This window comes from Eufriesea mexicana, unplaced genomic scaffold, assembly GCF_001483705.2.
Source record: "Eufriesea mexicana isolate 0111107269 unplaced genomic scaffold, ASM148370v2 scaffold1146, whole genome shotgun sequence".
Taxonomy (NCBI): Eukaryota; Metazoa; Arthropoda; class Insecta; order Hymenoptera; family Apidae; genus Eufriesea; species Eufriesea mexicana.
In genome coordinates, this window is record NW_016909275.1 from 112,554 (window position 1) to 132,229 (window position 19,676).

At 35.2% G+C, this 19,676-nt stretch overlaps 1 protein-coding gene across 6 annotated transcripts in view; it reads right to left on the minus strand.

Annotated features, from left to right (window-relative positions):
- tmod (tropomodulin) overlaps positions 1-19,676 on the minus strand; it is a 192,687-nt gene that overhangs the window by 80,095 nt on the left and 92,916 nt on the right. The window contains exon 1 of one of the 6 annotated variants that reach the window (XM_017900264.1): positions 3,546-3,651. The exons of the other annotated variants lie outside the window; for them this stretch is intronic. The gene's annotated coding sequence lies outside the window, so the exon portion shown is untranslated. Of the gene's footprint in view, positions 1-3,545; positions 3,652-19,676 lie in introns of those variants that run through there. 6 annotated transcript variants of the gene reach the window in all.

Sequence of the window (19,676 nt, forward strand, 5' to 3'; positions counted from 1 at the left end):
ATTTATTTAATATAATTATTCGGTTTAATAGCCTCGAAAAAATTGAGAATATTAAAAATATACGAAGATCTTTGTCCAATTTTCTAAAAGAATTTTAAACACTGTGTTTAGGTGTATATCTAACTTCGTGGCCAACTGTAATTTAAAAATGGATAAATAATAGAATAGTCATATAAGATAATAGATAAATATCGTTATTTGTAAGCCTTTACTATTTTTCTCACTTAAAAACTTTCAATAATATTCCATTATTTATCAAATTAGATAAATAGAATATTGACATAGAAACAAAAATCGCAAATAAGGCAATATTAACATAGCGTATAATTAACAAACATAAAACAACAATCCATTTCGATATTATTTCAATATCACTACATCCAGCCCGAAATTATTATATTATATTTCATTCGCAATACAAACAGGAACGCATTCTAGCAACCCCAATAGCGCATTCACTCCCACTCCACCCGAACGCACCCTCATCAAGCGTGCAACATTTATCGTCAAACAATTTCCCATGCACCTGCAGCGTTATCAGTAATAATATCGCTGCTCCCTCCGACCTTAACAAAAAGAAATGAAAAAAAAAAAAAAAAGAAAAAACGGGAAAGAAAATGAAAATGGAGAAATAGAAAAATGGCGCTATTTTCCAATTCACGGTGCCTTTTCCCAGACGACCAGAGCAGACCGGCTTCGGGTGCCGGTTAATTAATTGCACGTACCCCGTTCCAACGCAAACAACAATACGTCGTAACGAAACCGGAGGGAAAAGTACACGCGAGTGACCTTTTCGCGAGTCGGTTTCCCACGCGTGGGTGGCAAACTGGTCCGGTGATCGTGATCTGGCCGAGCAGAAGCGTGCACCGGTAACAGCGATGAAATTTATCGGGACCAACGCGCCTCGATCCGAGCACGCTAAATCGTACGCTATCGTTTAATCGATCGGGGCAACCCGGACATCGGCAGATATTTCGGCGTGCCTTTATTCGCTCAGGGTTCCAACTTGCGTGGCAAAAAGGATTGGCAACAGTGGTTGCAAAAATTCCCCTTTAATTCTTGTATTCTTTCCTTAAATAAATTTTTCTCTTTTTTTTCTGGACAGATCGATTTTTGAGATCTGAAGTATTAATGGGAATTTCAGTTCCATCACTTGTTTTTTAAAATTATTTTATGGTGTTTTAGACGATCAAACACTATAAATTTAAAATTGAAACCACAATAATGAGATTTTTTGATATTTTGACAGTTGTACGAGTTAAGAAAAAATTATTTTATTCCTTGATTTCGAGATTACAATTGTTAATGTAAAAGGAGTGGAATTTTTATTATTGAATTATTATTCAATTTGAAAATTGATCGAGATTACGGGTGTTGATATAAAAATAGTGGAATTTTTATTATTGAATTATTATTCAATTTGAAAATTGAAACGACAATAATGAGATTTTTCGATATTTTGACAGTGGTACAAGTGCAGACAAAATTATTTTATTCTTTGATTTCGAGATTACGGAGGCTGATATAATAATAGTGGAATTTTTATTTTTGAATTATTATTCAATTTGAAAATTGAAACGACAATAATGAGATTTTTCGATATTTTGACAGTGGTACAAGTGCAGACAAAATTATTTTATTCTTTGATTTCGAGATTACGGAGGCTGATATAATAATAGTGGAATTTTTATTTTTGAATTATTATTCAATTTGAAAATTGAAACGACAATAATGAGATTTTTCGATATTTTGACAGTGGTACAAGTGTAGACAAAATTATTTTATTCTTTGATTTCGAGATTACGGAGGTTGATGTAAAAGTAGTGGAATTTTTATTATTTTTTCGTTTTGTAGAGAGCAAACTGGAGTTAATGAAGGTATAAAAATAGAAGCGACAGTGATGTGTCATATTTTCTGATATTATTTCGCTTTGAGGCCAAGGATAATAAAAATGAGCAAGACACAAAGAATGGCAGTAATTGCACCTGATACGATATTGGAAACATTGTTAGTGACTATTGAAAAGTGGAATACGGCAGATACGATAGACAATAAAATTATTAAAAAGTAAAAATTATTATCAATTTGCGATCAGATATAATTCTAAAGGACAAGGATATTTTGAAAAATATTAAAGAACAATATATTCGTTTATCTCAGAACTAAGATAATAATGAAATATAAAAGTACTATTATATGTATCAGAAGAAAGATACAATACTTAATTTTTCCTATCCTCATAACACTGATAACGAGTCCTTGTTTGTCCCCACAAAGGAAGAAAGTATGGGAAGTGTCAGCCATTGTGCTACTTCAAAGAAGAGGTAAACTCTGAATCACAATGAACGCTGTCTTTATAAAGAAGCACAAATCTATTTCGAGCGAGTCTCATATACATAAGAACAAAAGAGTGTAATCATCGCTAATTATAGTGAATTATTTAACTATATCTATTCAGACAGTGCACTTAGACCTGACAAAACTTCCATTTCCTCAAACTTCCAACAGAAATTTCTCTAGTATGCGACAAAATGGTGGCATGGTGGCCTATGATCTTTAACCCTTTGCACTCGACGATTTTTTGGCTAAAGCAGAGAAGAAGTTCAAAGATTTTCTGCTATAAAGCTGACGATAGTTTTTGGAAAATAAAAATTCGTACAATAATTAACATCTAGAATTATTTGATTTCGATACCTCGCACACCGTTACATTATTTTAAATTTGACATAGTAATGAGTATCGATCTTTGAAATTTTATCAAATGGCGACTGAAGGACGCCTCTCTGAAGGAGTGCAAAGGGTTAATATCTCTTCAGTGACTTCAAAGTGATATATCTCGATTTAAAAAAATAAAAATTACAAAATAAAAATTGAAAAAGTCGTATGATTATAAATTAACATTGATGCAACAGAGAAATGACGATACTATGTGATGATATTCACAAAAATATCGAAAAAGAATTTATTTTCTTCGTGAATCTACTGAAATGCACAATCATTGCATTTGATTCCAAATTCGACTTACGAAAACGTGTAAAAATTTTCTATTTCCCATTTTTATGCAATAAAATTTTTTCCTATCTGTGATATAATTTCTCCATTTTTATTTTTCATATAAACAAGTGAAATTTGTAAAAAGAATATTCTTTTCATTTGCTATACTGCACGAATTTAAAGAAATGCTAAATATCCTACAGTATAGTATCACTTTATTATGTTTTGTATATTTATATACTTCACAAGAAGGTACACGAAGATGTGCATCATCCAACACACAGAGAAACATCAACAACTACTCTACCAGATATACGAGCCATCCTCTCTGACACATACACCAGTGTTCATTATTATTCAAATCACTTGAAACCAGGCTGATCTCATACGTTCCCTTTTTTATTATAAAAGATGCTGAAATGTGTGATCGGGAATACAAATGACTGCTCATTGATCCGATCTCCGCGTGCAATGCAACCTATCCAAGCAATCTCAACAGACATTTAAAGTCATTGGAACAATCACGAACAGTAGCGTACTATGCAGCTCACCCAAGTATCAAAGGAAGACTTATTCCCTCGCGTTTGCCACGGATCAACGCTCCCAGAGCACTCGAATGGCCTAAGGACAGTGAAACTGGTATCGACTCGTGACGGCTGATCGAATGATCCGCGTGACGAGAATCTGCTTGTCATTTAGCCCGTCGACGACATTAGATCTGTCGGCCAATGCATTCTCAGGGTCTATTAATTTCGTCCACAAGGAGAGACGAAGGCGGAGGAAGAGAGGCAGGCAGAGTCTACGTAGAAGCGGATCGAATGCATCCGAGATGCGTTCTGAGATAGATTCGGCGACAGAATGCGGAGCAAGGCTTCTCGCGGATGGTACGCGTGTGCGTTCAATGCTAAGCGGAATGGAATGTGAAAATACTGCGACAGCGATGCGCCATTAACCCAAAAATTCGATCTTTGTCCGTGGACAAACGACGGACACGTCGAGTCGAAGGCGCGCCGTGCAGACCTCTATCACGCTGACCTAGCCATCGGCCGAAGGTACTGCGCGTTCGGGGAAAGGAGGCACAGCGTGTTTACGTCCACACGACTGATCCCCATCCTTATGAGTTTCCTTGATCACAGAAAATGGTGAACGATGACCTCCGTCACCATTTTAGGCCAATAACGGTCTCTGTTTATGACAGTGGGAGTGTCAATAGAGTTAATCAACCGTGAGGGTGTAAACACGCTGTGTCTTCTTTTCTTGAACGCATTACACCATCCATCGGGTTCCCAGTGATGGTCACAACGCTCGAGTTACCTAACTTTCGAGTGTCTAATTTTGATGTGCATTGTCTACGTTCAAGGTGACAGAGATCGTTAATGTTCGTAATTCAGCGACGGTGATTGGGGATTGATAGAAGTGGAGAAGAGGATTATGGGATTGGGTATTGGATTTTTCTTTTGGGAGACTATCATTGGACGTCATCATACCTAAGGATGAATCCAATTTTGAGAAGATTCTAATTTTTATATTTGTTTGGGTATTGGATGAAACAAGATCGTGTTTAGTCGATGACATGTCTCTGATCCTCAGTTGAGGGTATAATTATTATTATTATTACTATTAAGGATTTAATTTATTAAGGAAGCCATTTATTAAGGGGCATAATTATTTATTTATTTATTGTTGCAATCCGGTTTTAAAAAATCGATTTCTTTTTTTAAATATATTCTTAAAGTGTATGCTTTCGAAATTATCTGTGCAAAAGGATTTGTTTGAATTCGAAAAATTAGCAGAGTTATAGATGTTTAAAGTGCAACGTATAGGCATTGTACAATGGGTAACTAAAACTTTAAACGCGTTTTTCTCGGAAACACATTTTTCTAACTAACTGATGGGATATCTCGCGTTTTAGTTGATCGATTGATTCGAAATTTGGAGGAGATCTTCATTGAATGTATCTCTATCACATGAACCACGGATTTTAAAATTTGATGACTTTTTCTATTTTTGTTTGCCACCCAAAGACGAAAAACACAAGGAAAGTTGATATTTAAAATTCAAAATGCAGCCATTTTTTTAATTTTGCAAATTTTGATATTTTGGTCAGTCATGTTATAGCCGTATGTATACTAATTAATATGATTTTTGGTTTTCTCGTTTCTGATAATCAGATGCTCAGGAATCACATTAGCTATTCCAGCCCGTTTTCAAAAACATAATTTATCTGAGGCTATGTAATTTCTAACTACGACAAATCTAATTAGGTTACTTGGTATTTTAGGTCAGTATGTGTGACTCAGACTATGTGAAAAATTGATACACATTATGCTCAAATTCTAGGTATCAAGTATTTTGTACAATTTATTTTTCCACTTTAAATATTCATTATTAATATCCAAATATAATTCTTCTACAATAATCCTTGTATAATACAGTATAGAGTAATTTCTACAGTTACTTAAATCTTAACTTACTGTAAAAATAATGCTTTTCCATCTGAGTGACCGTGATAAATGGCCACGAAGAATGAAAGTTATGGATACAAAATTCTCTCTGCAGAGGTATTACGAAATCTTTGAAATATGCAATTTTATTTTATAATAAAATGTACTGTCTATACTGGGTGTAACAAAAGTTATCGATGTCCATAATCCCAGTATATATCGATGGAAAATTAATAATTACGAGGTAAAAATTAAGTATATTTATGCCTAGAGAGTCTAACAAGTGAAATATTCTGTGCTCTAAGCTTTGCAAGTCATAACGGAATTTCAAATTGAGATATCTTGGCACACTTGAGCGTGTTTATAGCGTTGTTACTTAATATTTAAAATATTAAGTCATTTATCATTTTGTTCGCGATATAACGCAAAAAGCAGTAGTGTATACAATGCCAGTCGATAAAGTGCACATTCGGAGCTACGCTCTTCTCGAGTTTCAACGCTTTTGTTTTACGAGTAATGTAAGACAATTATTTGCATCGTAACAATAGTAACGAGATACTAATCTTGAAATTATCCCTTTTTATTCTAACCATCTCTTATTCCGATCTACGCTCCTGTCAAATTTTCCCTGTATTCTAAAAAATTCTCTTTGTATTCAAAATTTTGTATTATTCCAAAATAGAAACACGATGTATAATTTATTCGTATTTTATTAAATTAAATGACAATAAAATACTTTCTCAATTTCAAAGTATTTCCCTAATTTTTATTATAAATATATATACACGTTCAATTTTATGAATAATTTTGTGTATTTTTAATAATTTTCCAAATATTTACGTACTTACATTTTCCTACATATCACTGGCCTCAAAAAATTCCCTTTGTATTCAAAATGTATTATTCAAAAATAGAGACAGGATGTATAATTTATTCATATTTTATTAAATTAAATAACATTAAGATATTTTCCCAATTTCAAAGTATTTCCTTCCTAATTTTTATTATAAATATATATATATACACGTTCAACTTTATAAATAATTTCGTGCATTTTTAATAATTTTTCAATTATTTAGGCACTTACATTCTTCTATATATCACTGGCCTCAAAAAATTCCCTTTGTGTTCAAAATTTTGTATTATTCCAAAATAGAAACACGATGTATGATTTATTCGTAATTTCTTAAATTAAATAACAGTAAAATATTTTCTCAATTTTAAAGTATTTCCTTCCCAATTTTTATTATAAATATATATGTAAATATATATGTTATATCATGCAAGTTTTAATAATTTTCTAAATATTTACGTACTTACATTCTCCTACATATTAGTGGTCTCGAGTAATAATTGCAGGAAGTATATGCGGTGATAATAAACATAAGTAAATGATAAAAGCAATAGTAACGGGAAATTAATGAAACCTCGAATTCCTCAAAATGCAGGAATCATTTGGATCAGTAGAATTCTATCGGCTCGCGGAACCATACTGCGATAATTAAAGTTTCATAAGATGAGTATTTAATACTGCTTAATAATATCCTGTTTAACAGTTAATAGGATGAAATATCGCGAAACAGCGGCCGCGGTGGAATAATGAACGGAATTGAACTGGGAAACGGATCGCGAGATTCCATTCGTGCGGTATCAGCGGGCCGAATCGCGCGGATTCCACGGATTTTTGGCTTCTGCAACTTCAGTTAGATATTTACACGAACGATTCTTTGGTATCTCAATTCCTCCGTATATCTATATTTTCACCACCCATCGAGAATTCGATCGATCTTTATACCCACTCGAATATCCCGAATATTTACCGATACTGTTGGTAAAAAAAGGGAGGGGGGAGAGAAAAATGTATTTCAAAAATTCAAACATAATTCCTCATTATTAGTTTATGAGTTTAATTATACTAAATTTTCTAGCTGAAAGAGTCTTCGTTAAAAGGAATAACGAATGTTTACCGGGCATCTTTAAAAAAGAAAGAGAAAATGTTCTTTGTTTTAAACTGAAAAATTATTCCACGTTCGTATTTATTTATTGGGAGTGATTATTGTAAATTTTTCCTGCCAAGATGTCTTTGGGATATTACGAATATTTAGGAGAGAGAATAAAAGGAAAGGAAAAATTATTTTCGAAGAATTTAAAAATTATTTTTCATTTGTATTTATTAATTGGATTTAATTATATGAAATTTTCTATCTGGCAGGGTCTCAAACTCGCTGCTGACTGCATCATGCCTTCGAATCATACGTTCTTCTTGGCTGCAAGGTAAGAGATAAACGACGGGGATTACTGTCTTTCAATTGTTGAATTGAATCAAGTTGCTGAATTAATCGAGGAAATTGAATAATTGAGTAATTGACACTAGAGTATGGTGTACAAAGATAATATTAATTAAAGCTGTGAAAATAAGTCGATATATATTATTACGTTTCTCTCTCGATAGAGAATGATATTTATTATGCCAACAGTTACCTGTCTTCGATAATTCCAAGCCTAGGAAATAAAAAAATACGAAATAGTGAAATAATTTGAGTGCTAGGAAATTACTAGGAAATTACTAGAAAATTATCAATGATGAATTAATGTTAGGATGTCTACAAGAAAGCTACTATACACAAATAGGAGAAACTAATACCAGGAAGACTTGGAAACTAGTACAATAATAATAATAATAGAAACGAGTATAATAATACTTATACTAACACTTAGCAAATTCAAAAAGAAAATATGTAAACGCTATTGCATTTCAAAAGTTTCGACAACAAAGATACAAAAGCCCGCCAATTTTGAATCCAAGATACTCCAGAAAGCCCTGTAGTAGACTTAAAGATCGAAAAGAAACCTAAATCTCAAAGATAGCTATAGTTCACTAACACAACATTGCATTTTTATTAAAATAAATCAAATTCAATGCAAGAAAAGTATTAGTCTAATTATTCTACGCTATCAAAAAACTTTTGCCTCCGAATTAATTCTCATATTAAAAATTTCACTGAAAATTACATTATTTAGGGTTAATCGTGCAATAGGGGCTAATTTATCGACAACTTGGTCATAGGAATTCCCCAGAGTCCCGCGAATATTTTCCATCGCTCTGTTTCACGGTCTAAAACCCTGGTAAAAGATATGTAAAACGAGAAACGTTCACACAATAATAAACACCCATAAATTAAAAGAGAAACAACACTTAATACGAAAAGTCTAAATACCAACAGCGTTAACAAGAAATAATTATACACAGTATAATATATACTATATATTACACTATATTATACTATACATAATATAGTTAACAAGATACCTGCCATAGTGGTCACTAGTAACTGCCAATACCAATTTTTTAAATTTATGGCATTTCCTCCATTTTTAAAACTTCGAATAGAACACATTTATTTTGCAAAATTCTTTATTCTTTTTCCTTCTTTTGTCATACTATTTGATAGTACATCATTAAATCGTGAGTACAATAAAAATCTCATATAAAAGGTGCGTGACAGTAAACGTGCTAAACAAAAAACAAAATAAAATAAAATAAAATAAAATAGAAAATTACCGCGACTATACAAATGATATATGAAAGGGAACACTGGCTGCGAGGCAAGGAAAAATGACACGGCCTCGCTAGCCCAGGGCCAAAACTCGACAAAGAGTGACACGGGAGCGTGTTCTCGCGTGGCTGCTTACAAAACGCGCGCAGAGGACGCGCGCGGAATTTTATTTTCCCGCCTTTCGCAGCTCGGATTCATCGCGGCGTGCAACGATACCTGGAAGCAGCGCGTCGCGGCCCCGCGATAATGAAAGCAAACTTCCGGCTGTGAATAGGCTATCGGCGGGAAGAGCGATCCATTGTCAGCACGCTCCACGATCGATCGAAGCTTTTATTCTCCACGAATCCGACGAAACGACGCGGGAATCTCGATGAGATGTGACTCAGCCGATAGGACGTCGATCGATGTACAGGGGATCCCGTCATGGCGAGCATGCGAGTCGACGACAGTGCTGATACGATGGGGTTCAAGAGGGATCTGAAATGGGGAAGTTGTTCGTGATTGGATAATGATGGGACGAAGGTACTTCGTATGAATTATGCTTCATTCCCTTTTATATCCTACGTGATCAAAGTGTCCTTGAAAACTACCCTCGACTACCCTCACCCCCTTGGTCGACGAAAATATTGCAGAAAATATTGGTGGATAAGTGTCCTCGAAAACTACCCTCGACTACCCTCACCCCCTTGGTCGACGAAAATATTGCAGAAAATATTGGTGGACTCTATGAACGTTTTCCTGATGGGCCTGGTTTCTTGCAGACACACTTTCACTTTGTTTCTCCTTTACACCCCCTTTTTCGATTAGGGTCCTCAAGCTCACGATATTACATTACTATTACTATATCGTGAGAATTAACCCTTTGAACTCGACAATGTTTTTGTTACGTAGTAATTCGAGGACTTTTTGCCATAAAGTCGACGATATTTTTGAAACGGTAAGTAAGAAATAGTATGCAAATTAAGACGTAGAATTATTTTGCTTCGACATTCCACGCATCGTTGGGTAATTTTAAATTTTGTATGTTAATAAACATCGATCTTTAGAATTTGATTAAATGGCGACTCAGAGGCGCCCCTCGAGTGCAAAGGGTTAAATGTTGAGCAATTATAATGGTAATATTTATTAATTTATTAATAGTATTAACAATATTTATTATATTATAATTATATTATAATAATATAATTGGTAAATCACAGTGAATGTCAGATCTTGAGTCACTATAGTCACCAATACTCCATAACGGGTGTCAAATATTTCGTGACCATAGTCGCCATTAGTATAATCCATCGACAAAAGTATAGTCTCATTTCTCTTAAAATTTCTAAATTTTGAATATGCAATGTCTCTGAAAATATTTGTATACCTATATATTTAGATAAAAGTATTTAATGTATTACCGTGGAAATCTTTTATGTATTACCGTGATTACTATGGCAAAGAGCATAAGAGTTGCGCAATATATGTTAATATTGGTGGTAATATTTGTTAATTTAATAATAGTATTAACAATATTTATTATATTATTATAATATAATTGGTAAATCACAGTGAATGTCAGATGTTGGATCACTATAGTCACCAATAATCCATAACGAGTGTCAAATATTTCCTGACCATACTAACCATTAGTATTGTCCATCGACGAGAGTATAGTTCTATTTTTCTTAAAATTTCTATGTTTTGAGTGTGCAATGTCTCTGAAAATATTTGTATACCTATATATTTATATAAAAGTATGTAATATATTACCGTGGAAGTCTTTTATGCATTACCGTGATTACTATAGCAAAGAGCATAAGGGTTGCGCAATATATGTTAATATTGGTGGTAATATTTGTTGATTTAATAATAGTATTAACAATATTTATTATATTATTATAATATAATTGGTAAATCACAGTGAATGTCAGATGTTGGATCACTATAGTCACCAATAATCCATAACGAGTGTCAAATATTTCCTGACCATACTAACCATTAGTATTGTCCATCGACGAGAGTATAGTCCTATTTTTCTCAAAATTTCTAAGTTTTGAGTGTGCAATGTCTCTGAAAATATTTGTATACCTATATATATAGATAAAAGTATTCAATGTATTATCGTGGAAGTCTTTTATGTATTACCGTGATTACTATGGCGAAGAGTACAAGGGATGCGCACGTGGAGTTACATTTATTTCTGTACAACGGAGGGTCGCGTTTAAAATAAATTTCATAATTATGATGTAATATTATCGTGAACATTGTTCCTAATATTATGCAACTTTTGCATAAGACAGAATATTGATTCGATAACTTTCTAACCTATTTTTAGATTTATTGTATCTAATGATGGATAATAATACGATAAGGAGTATAATAATTATATGGGGTTGGTTCTGTATGAATAGTAGTGGATAATTATAATGTTCATTGGTAATTTTAAAATGAGTATGTAATTATGATGCTGATTTATGGCTTTGTCTTTTAGTATATTATAAGCCAAGATTTACCGTACACGATGATGACAATCTTACATGTACTATGGTGGCCATTAAGATAAAAATGTACTGGCTACATGGAGTTACCTTCATTTGAATAATAAAGGGTTAGATATTTCATATAACTATGTAATTACGGTATCAATATTTTGTTATACTTTCATACATGTATAGTGCATTTATTTTGCATTTAATATTTCACGGAATATTATTTTAACATCAAAAAATTTAATTTCTTTATTGCTTCTTTCAAACGGATTTTCCGAATATTAAATTCTCAGGCACGTACTGAAAATCAGAACTTCACCGTGATACTTTGCAAATGCTCGACTCGAATATTTGTCAGCAAGTAGCTCACAGCATACTTCCATCAAATTTCACGATTTTCTCTATGCTGCATAATTCAATTGCAAATTAAAATTTCTTAACTGCGACTACATGAATTATTTTTGTTTATTACTAGCCATAACGAAATATTGTCGACGTGAAATTTTCTCTAGCCATGAACAACTAAGTGACAATTAATATGGTGAATTTACGACATTTCATAGTCACTTTTAATGACTTTCTAAGCATACTGGGCATCATAGTTGCTAGTCGCTTTTTACTTTCAGTATTCAATGAAATTGGGGAAAAAGAAACGAAGAGAAATAACGATATTCTTTCCTCGAAACCTCGCTTTTACGTCCACAAACCATTAGCCGGCTGTACAAATGTGAAAGAGATAAATGCACGCGTGATGTACACCAGGAATGAGAAATTTATGCTAATTTTTCAGCAACAGAATGTCAATGATGCAAACCTAACCCACTGCTCCAGATAACGTTGTTCTCGTTTACTTTCATTACCTGTATTCCTTGCACGTAATACACCAGTGTCCAGATTTATGTTCGTTAACAATGTCCAACAACATTCCCTGATGTTTGAGTAATCGATTGATTAGTATACCTCGAAATGTAGTTACATAAAATTTCGAATAATTTATGGTGTACCGATATATTTAGCAACAAATTTTAGGCCTTGTTAATATTCTCATTATTTAATATCTCTTTTAACATTTTCAAAATATAGCAACAAATTTCAGGGCTTGTTAATATTGTTATTAATTAATATCTTCATTTACATTTTCATTATATTGCAGAATATTTGTTTCTATTGTTTGGTAATTAAAATATATATATAACATATTTCGATGATATTTTGAACAATCTTACTAAAAAATTTTAAGTTTCGTTAAACTTCTGATGTCAAACAATTATTTATGTTTAATTAATTGACATTTTCAATAACGAATTTATCAAATTTCCCTGTTATAAGATCGATGACAGTGTTTAAAATGGAATAAAAAGGAAATTGTATATAAATTTATTCCACATTTAATTTAAATATTTTATTTAGGTAGTTTTGACACTTTCTCCGTCAGAAACCGAGGATGACGCAACCCAGGTTATCTCTCAAGAAAGGTCATTATGCAGGTGACCCTTTGGAAGACCTCACCTGGAAGAAGGAGTCGCCTCCATCACTGACCTTGACGTGGAGGGAGTTTCAATCCTTTGAGGGAGACGCTAGCTTTTCAGATAGGGTTAAAAGTCCCCTGTCAAGGTGTCAAAGAAGTTAGTCAGTCACGAAGTTAGTCACAGAATTAGTCACGGAATTTGTCAAGGATCAAGAGTCTGTGAGTTTGACCTCGTGACCCCTGTGTCCTTCTGCGATGTACTTGGTACCGCTAAAAAATAAATACAGTTTTGTCAGAGATTCATGGATTAGTCCTCGATTCAATACCTCATTTACCATCTCCACCTTGATCCCTACAATATCCATTACTTTGAAACAGTCATTCGTGCAATTGCAATAATCCCAACCTATCTACACAGATTTTATTCCAGAAGCCTTAAAGCACTCCAGATACTTCACGTTCGGAAGTACCTTCGTGAAACGCACAGCGTTAAACAAACATTTCGAAGAATCGAATCACGAGTCCTTCCTCGAAGCCATTTGGACTGGCGTGCAGTAAGAGTATAGTTAATCGTAAATGTGGATTCGCGAAAACAGAGCTGGATTTTGTTTAGTCTCATTTACATCCTTTCAACGGATCGCGGCTATACGATCGGTGATAAAAAATGGCACGGAAAATGGCCAATTCCGTATCGCGACCCGGTCCTGCAGCACGCGGAAGCTCTCGTCGGACAAGGAACGTCTACAGACAATCACCAGGCACCCATCGAGTCGATACTCTAGCTCGTGCCATTTCCGTGATCGATTCGAGGGTGCACCGGCTCTGGTCTGCCATTCGCCGGCGCTAAATTTAAATCCGATCGACACCCGGGATTATTTATGTGCCAGTGCAACCCAGATCGACGACAGAACTCTTGCACCCATTGCAATTCGAGTTACCCTGCGCATTTCTTTTCCTCTATTTCGGCCACGAGGTATTATTAACTCACTTGGCCACCTCTGTCGATCCGTGCACTCTTTTTTCTAGTCTGTTCTGAGGTTTCAGGTACGTTGCAGTTAAATATCTGTGAAATTGGAGCCGTTGCAGTCAAATTTCTGTCAAATCAGAGGCGTTGCAGGCAAATTTCTGTTAAATTAGAGGCATTGCAGTGAAATTTCTGTCAAATTAGAGGTATTACAGTCAAATTTCTGTCAAATCGGAAGCGTTGCAGAGAAATTCTTGTCAAATCGGAGGCCTGGCAGTCAAATTTCTGTCAAATCGGAGACGCTGCAGTGAAATTTCTGTCAAATCGGAGGTATTGCAGGCAAATTTCTGTCAAATCAGAGGCGTTGCTGTCAAATTTCTGTCGAATTAGAGGCATTGCAGTCAAATTGGAAGCGTTACAGTGAAATTCCTGTCAAATTGGAGGCGTGGCAGTCAAATTTCTGTCAAATCGGAGGCGTTGCAGTGAAATTGCTGTCAAATCGGAGCCTGCAGTCAAATTTCTATCAAATCAGAGGTGTGGCAGACAAATTTCTGCCAAACCGGAGACATTGTAGTCAAATTTCTGTCAAATTGGAGGCATGGCATTCCAAATTTCTGTCAAATCAGAGGCGTGGCAGTCAAATTTCAGTCAAATTAAAGGCGTTGCAGCGAAATTTCTGTCAAATCGGAGGCGTTGCAGTGAAATTCCTGTCAAATAGGAGGCCTGGCAGTCAAATTTCTGTCAAATCAGAGGTGTGGCAGTCAAATTTCTGCCAAATCGGAGGCACTGCAATCAAATTTCTGTCAAATTCAGGCGCGGTATTTTAAATTTCTGTCAAATCGGAGGCGTGGCAGTCAAATTTCAGTCAAATCAAAGGCGTTGCAGTGAAATTTCTGTCAAATCGGAGGCGTTGCAGGGTTCCATGATACTTTCTCGTTCGAAGATCGTTTTAGAAGGCGTAGCAGTCAAATTTCTGCCAAATCGGAGGAACTGCAGTCAAATTTCTGTCAAATTCAGGCGTCGCATTTCAAATTTCTGTCAAATCGGAGGCGTTGCAGGGTTCCATGATACTTTCTCGTTCGAAGATCGTTTTTTGAATACGTTAAATTTCGTAGTTATACAGATCCTAAGGAGATCATTGGAAGATCACGCAGAGATGGAATAATGATCCATGGATCTTTTATTTGAACCATTAGGGTGTTTCAGATATATAGTAGAATTTTTGGAAAACTCGAGATATTTTACAATTCTAGAATGTTTTCTTCGAAGATCGATGTTAAAATATGTTAAATTTCGCGATGGCGTAGGTTTCGAGACACCAACATCGTCAGAGGATCACGTGGAAGGAACGACGAAGACGACATCAAAGTCTGCTCCATCTTCGTTTTATTTCAAGCTTTACAGTCTGGTCTCAGAGACGTTCTCTCGTTGATATTTACCATGCTTCTTTATAAATATTCCGTCCCACTGCACGGGTCCATAAGTATCATATTTACGATGTTTCTCTTTGATAGCTATTACGGTGATTAACACTAAACCTACCACGACTTAAATGACTATTCTAAAACTTTTATTTAAAAATTCCACATTCAATGCTATCATCTTGGTCACTCAACAGCGTGAATTGCTTTTTAGCATACCTATAATCAATTTCTCAATATTCTCTCTTATTTCATTCTTCGAAGATTTCTCTTCCTCCATTTTTTCCATTTACAGGTCAATTTGATCGGTCCTGATTGCTCTAGTGTTAAGATAGAAACTGGGGAACACGTTTCTCGAGTTCGACTGTAATAATAATCGTTCATTCTTCGACCCCATAGCTCGAGGAAAGACGTGGAAGATTAAGAGGAGGAAGATTTCGCGACGACAGAGGTCCTCCGCGTCTTTTTATACCCACCGAACGAGTGACATTCGTACGAGTAGGGAAGTACGGGATATTCTCATCGCTCAAGGTCATCCGGAATCTGAAAATACGTCCGTGAATCGATCGGACGAGTCGAAATAGCGGCACTGTTCGCGGGTGTATTTTTATAAACGCCAGCTGGGGGTAGCGCGGCGGAAAAACGCTCTCGCAGTCGGCTCTTCTCGCAGGGTAGAGATCAAAGACCCAAAACCTCCACGAGAATTTCTTTCTGTCACGTCGATGAGGCTGTACACGCTGCTTTACAAGCAAACACCAGCTGTCCTGTCTGCGTTTTCGACGAATGTCATTGAGAATTGGTCCGCCTTTCGAGAGAGAGGGAGGCAGGAAGGATGATGGGTTAAGGGGAGGTTTGGGTTTGGTCGAAAGAATTTTTGTGTCGAATATTCGAAGGAATTTTTGTGTTCAATATTCGAAAGAATTTTTGCGTCGAATGTTCGAACGAATTAAACGAATGCTAAGGTTGTCAGTAACGAAGTTGACCCTAACTGGTGTCATAACGGAGACATTGAGGATGTTGGTGACTTGGAATTGAAAAGTTCTTTGAAAGAATGTCTATCTTCTGTTAAAATCGTTCTTCCAGATATTAAAGTCGAAGCTTGTACAATCTGTAGTTCGTAAATTTCACCTTCAAAGAAGAACAAATAATGGAAAAATGGAAATTGGAAGAGTCTACCTCTAAAATGGACCTTTCTCCAAAGATTCCTTCAATTTGTTGCTGAATTTTATTTGTATTAATAGAGATAGGACAGGGTAGGATTCTGCTATATAAATATATATTTTATTTTACCGATGTCATAACAGAGAGATTGGGGATATTGCTGGCCTGGAATGGAGGAGTTCTTTGAAAGGAGGTCTATCTGTCTGTCAAGATTGTGATTTTAGGTATAAAGAACAGAAGCTTGTACTTCAATTTGTACTTCATAAATTTCATTTTTAACGAAAAGCAGATAATGGAAGTGGGAAAATTGGAAAAGTCTACCTAAAATATGGACCTGTTTTCAAAAAGTTCCCCAATTTGTTGTTTAATTTTATTCATATTAATAAATATAGGACAGGGAGAGGATGCAGCAATATAAATATATATTGTATATTACTGATGTCATAATGGAGACATTGGGGATGTTGATGACCTGGAATTGAAGTGTTCTTTGAAAGAAAGTCTATCTTCTGTCAAAATGGTTTCTTTGAGACATTTAAAACTGAAGTTTGTACAGTCTGTACTTCACAAATTTCATCTTCAACCGAGAACAGGTAATAGAAATGCGAAAATTGGAAGAGTCTACCTTTAACATGAATCTTTTTCCAAAGATTCCTTCAATTTATTGTTTAATTTTATTTGTATTAATAGAGATAGGACAGTATAGAATGTTGCAATGTATATATAGTATTTTACTGATGTCATAAGGGAGACATTGGGGATGTTGGTGACCTGGAATAGAATTCTTTAAAAAATGGTCTATCTGTCTGACAAAATCATGCTCTGAGACATTCAAAGTCGAAGCTTGTACAATCTATACTTCATGAATTTCATCTTCAGCCAAGAACAGATAATGAAAATGTGAAAATTGGAAGAGTGTACCTCAAAAATGAACCTTTTTCCAACGATTCCTTCAATTTGTTATTTAATTTTATTTGCGTTAATAGAGAGGAGGATGATTCAATATAAATATATAAATTCACAAGTGTATATAACTTAATTTGCATTCGTGAAACTTTCAATTACCAGAATAGTTATGTATATTCATTCGAGCCGCAGATTAATCGAATTAAAAAATTCGCAGACTACTAAAAATAGAATTCACAATTTATCAAAACATCTCAACAATCTTTTATCCACTAACACACCATTATCCTACAAGCTAATGAAATTTCTATCAAGTACCTGTTGTCTTTCCCACCTCTAACTGTACCTCCATCAGACCCCTAAAGACACCAAAGACAGACTAACAAACTCGCTACAACTCACCCTTGCAAACCCTCCAGGTCTCACAATTATCCTATCACCTCCCAAATCACGTTTCCCAAAAATGAATCCAACAAAACACTGCATAAAATTCGTCAAAAAATATCTCATGGCTCTATACGAAGGAAACAAAGCTCCCAATCAAGGAATCAAGCTTCCTCGACCCTTTCCAGGTCATTGCTCCACGAAATCTCTTCCTTCTGAAACACGAAGAAGCTCTGCACTATAGCATCCCTGGACCAAGACACTTTCATTGATGGACGGTAATATTTCGACCCAGTTCGCGAGGTGGCTCGCGAAAATCCCGTGGATCAGCGAGTTCCTGCTGGCCAATGATAATATTGACGCTGGGCAGCGATGAAAAAATAAAGCGAGCCAGCTGCTGGCGGATTGTTGAACGCGCGGGCCGCGTTTTCGAGCGTGTTCGCGTTAAAAATACGAGCGGTTTATCCGGCGAGCGATTTTTCCCCGGAGCCGAAGCGTCCTGAGAACGACCCTAAGGCCAGCGAGGGTTCTGCCTTCGCGAGGTTCGTCTGCGCTCTTAACTCCTTCATTTCCTTCCGCGATGAGAACCGTACGCGAGGATTAAGCCGGCACGAGCGGGCCCGGCGATTCCAAAGGCGATTTCACGGTTATAATTCTTTTAACCGGCGCTATCCGAGATCCGGAGCCCTTGGAGTTAGCCTCGTGCTTCGAGGCAGGGTGAACGAGGGGCTGGCTGTTGCACGGTTTATGTTACTTGATTATGCTTTTTATGCTCTTGTTCCTTGCTCGTCGTGCACTGCATTCGATGCGTTTCACGGGGCTTCCTTTGTTTGCGAGCCAGACTGCGATGACTCTGTTTTAGGATAGGGATGAGCAATCTTTGTTGCATGCCAAATTTAAGTACTCAATATTCAATATTATGGACTGCAGCTTGGAGTTCAAGTAAGCTTGACTGACAATACGATTCTTAAGCTTTGGATAAATGGAGGTTAAATGAAGCTTAACACCTTGGTGAGTTATAGATAATTAGTTGAAGAATGGTCATTAGTAGATCATGGGATCGTGGTTGTTGGATGACATATGAAGGTTTTTGGCGAATTATTTTGATTCCTTTTCTTCTTTTTTCTTGTGTGCAATTTTGGTATTACCACTTTATAAATTTTATTTTTAATATTATTTTTAATATTTGAAGAATACTTATCAGTGATCTAGGGGATCGTGGTTGTTGGATAACATATGAAGGTTTTTGGCGAATTATTTTGATTCCTTTTCTCCCTTTTTCTTGTGTGCAATTTTGGCATCACCACTTTCTAAATTCTATTTTTAATATTATTTTTAATATTTTAAGATTGCTTATCAATGTTCTAGGGGATCGTGGTTGTTGCACGAAATACATAGGTTTTTGGGAATTATTTTTATTTCTTCCCTTTTTTTTTCTGTGTGTGTACGTGATTTTTATATCACCACTTCCTAAATATTATTTTTATTATTATCAATAATAGGAGGATGTTTATCAATGTTTTAGGGGATCGTGGTTGTTGGACGATATATATAGGTTCTTGGGGAATGATTTTTATTCCTTTTCTCCTTTCTTTTCGAGATTTTTACATCACCACTTCCTGCATTTTATTTTTATTATCAATATTTGAAGAATGCTCATCAGTGTTTTAGGGGCTCGTGATCATTAGACGATATACACAGATTTTTGAGAAATTACTTTTGCATTACTACTTTCCAAATTTTATTTCGGATATTACCAATATTTTTGAAGACTAAGGAATCAATCGAATTATTTTTATTCCTTCTTTTTGTGTATGTGTATGTGTCTCTGTATGTGTGTGTGGTTTTTGCATCACCATTTTCTAAATTTTATTTGTATTATTATTAATATTTGAAAAGTGCTCAT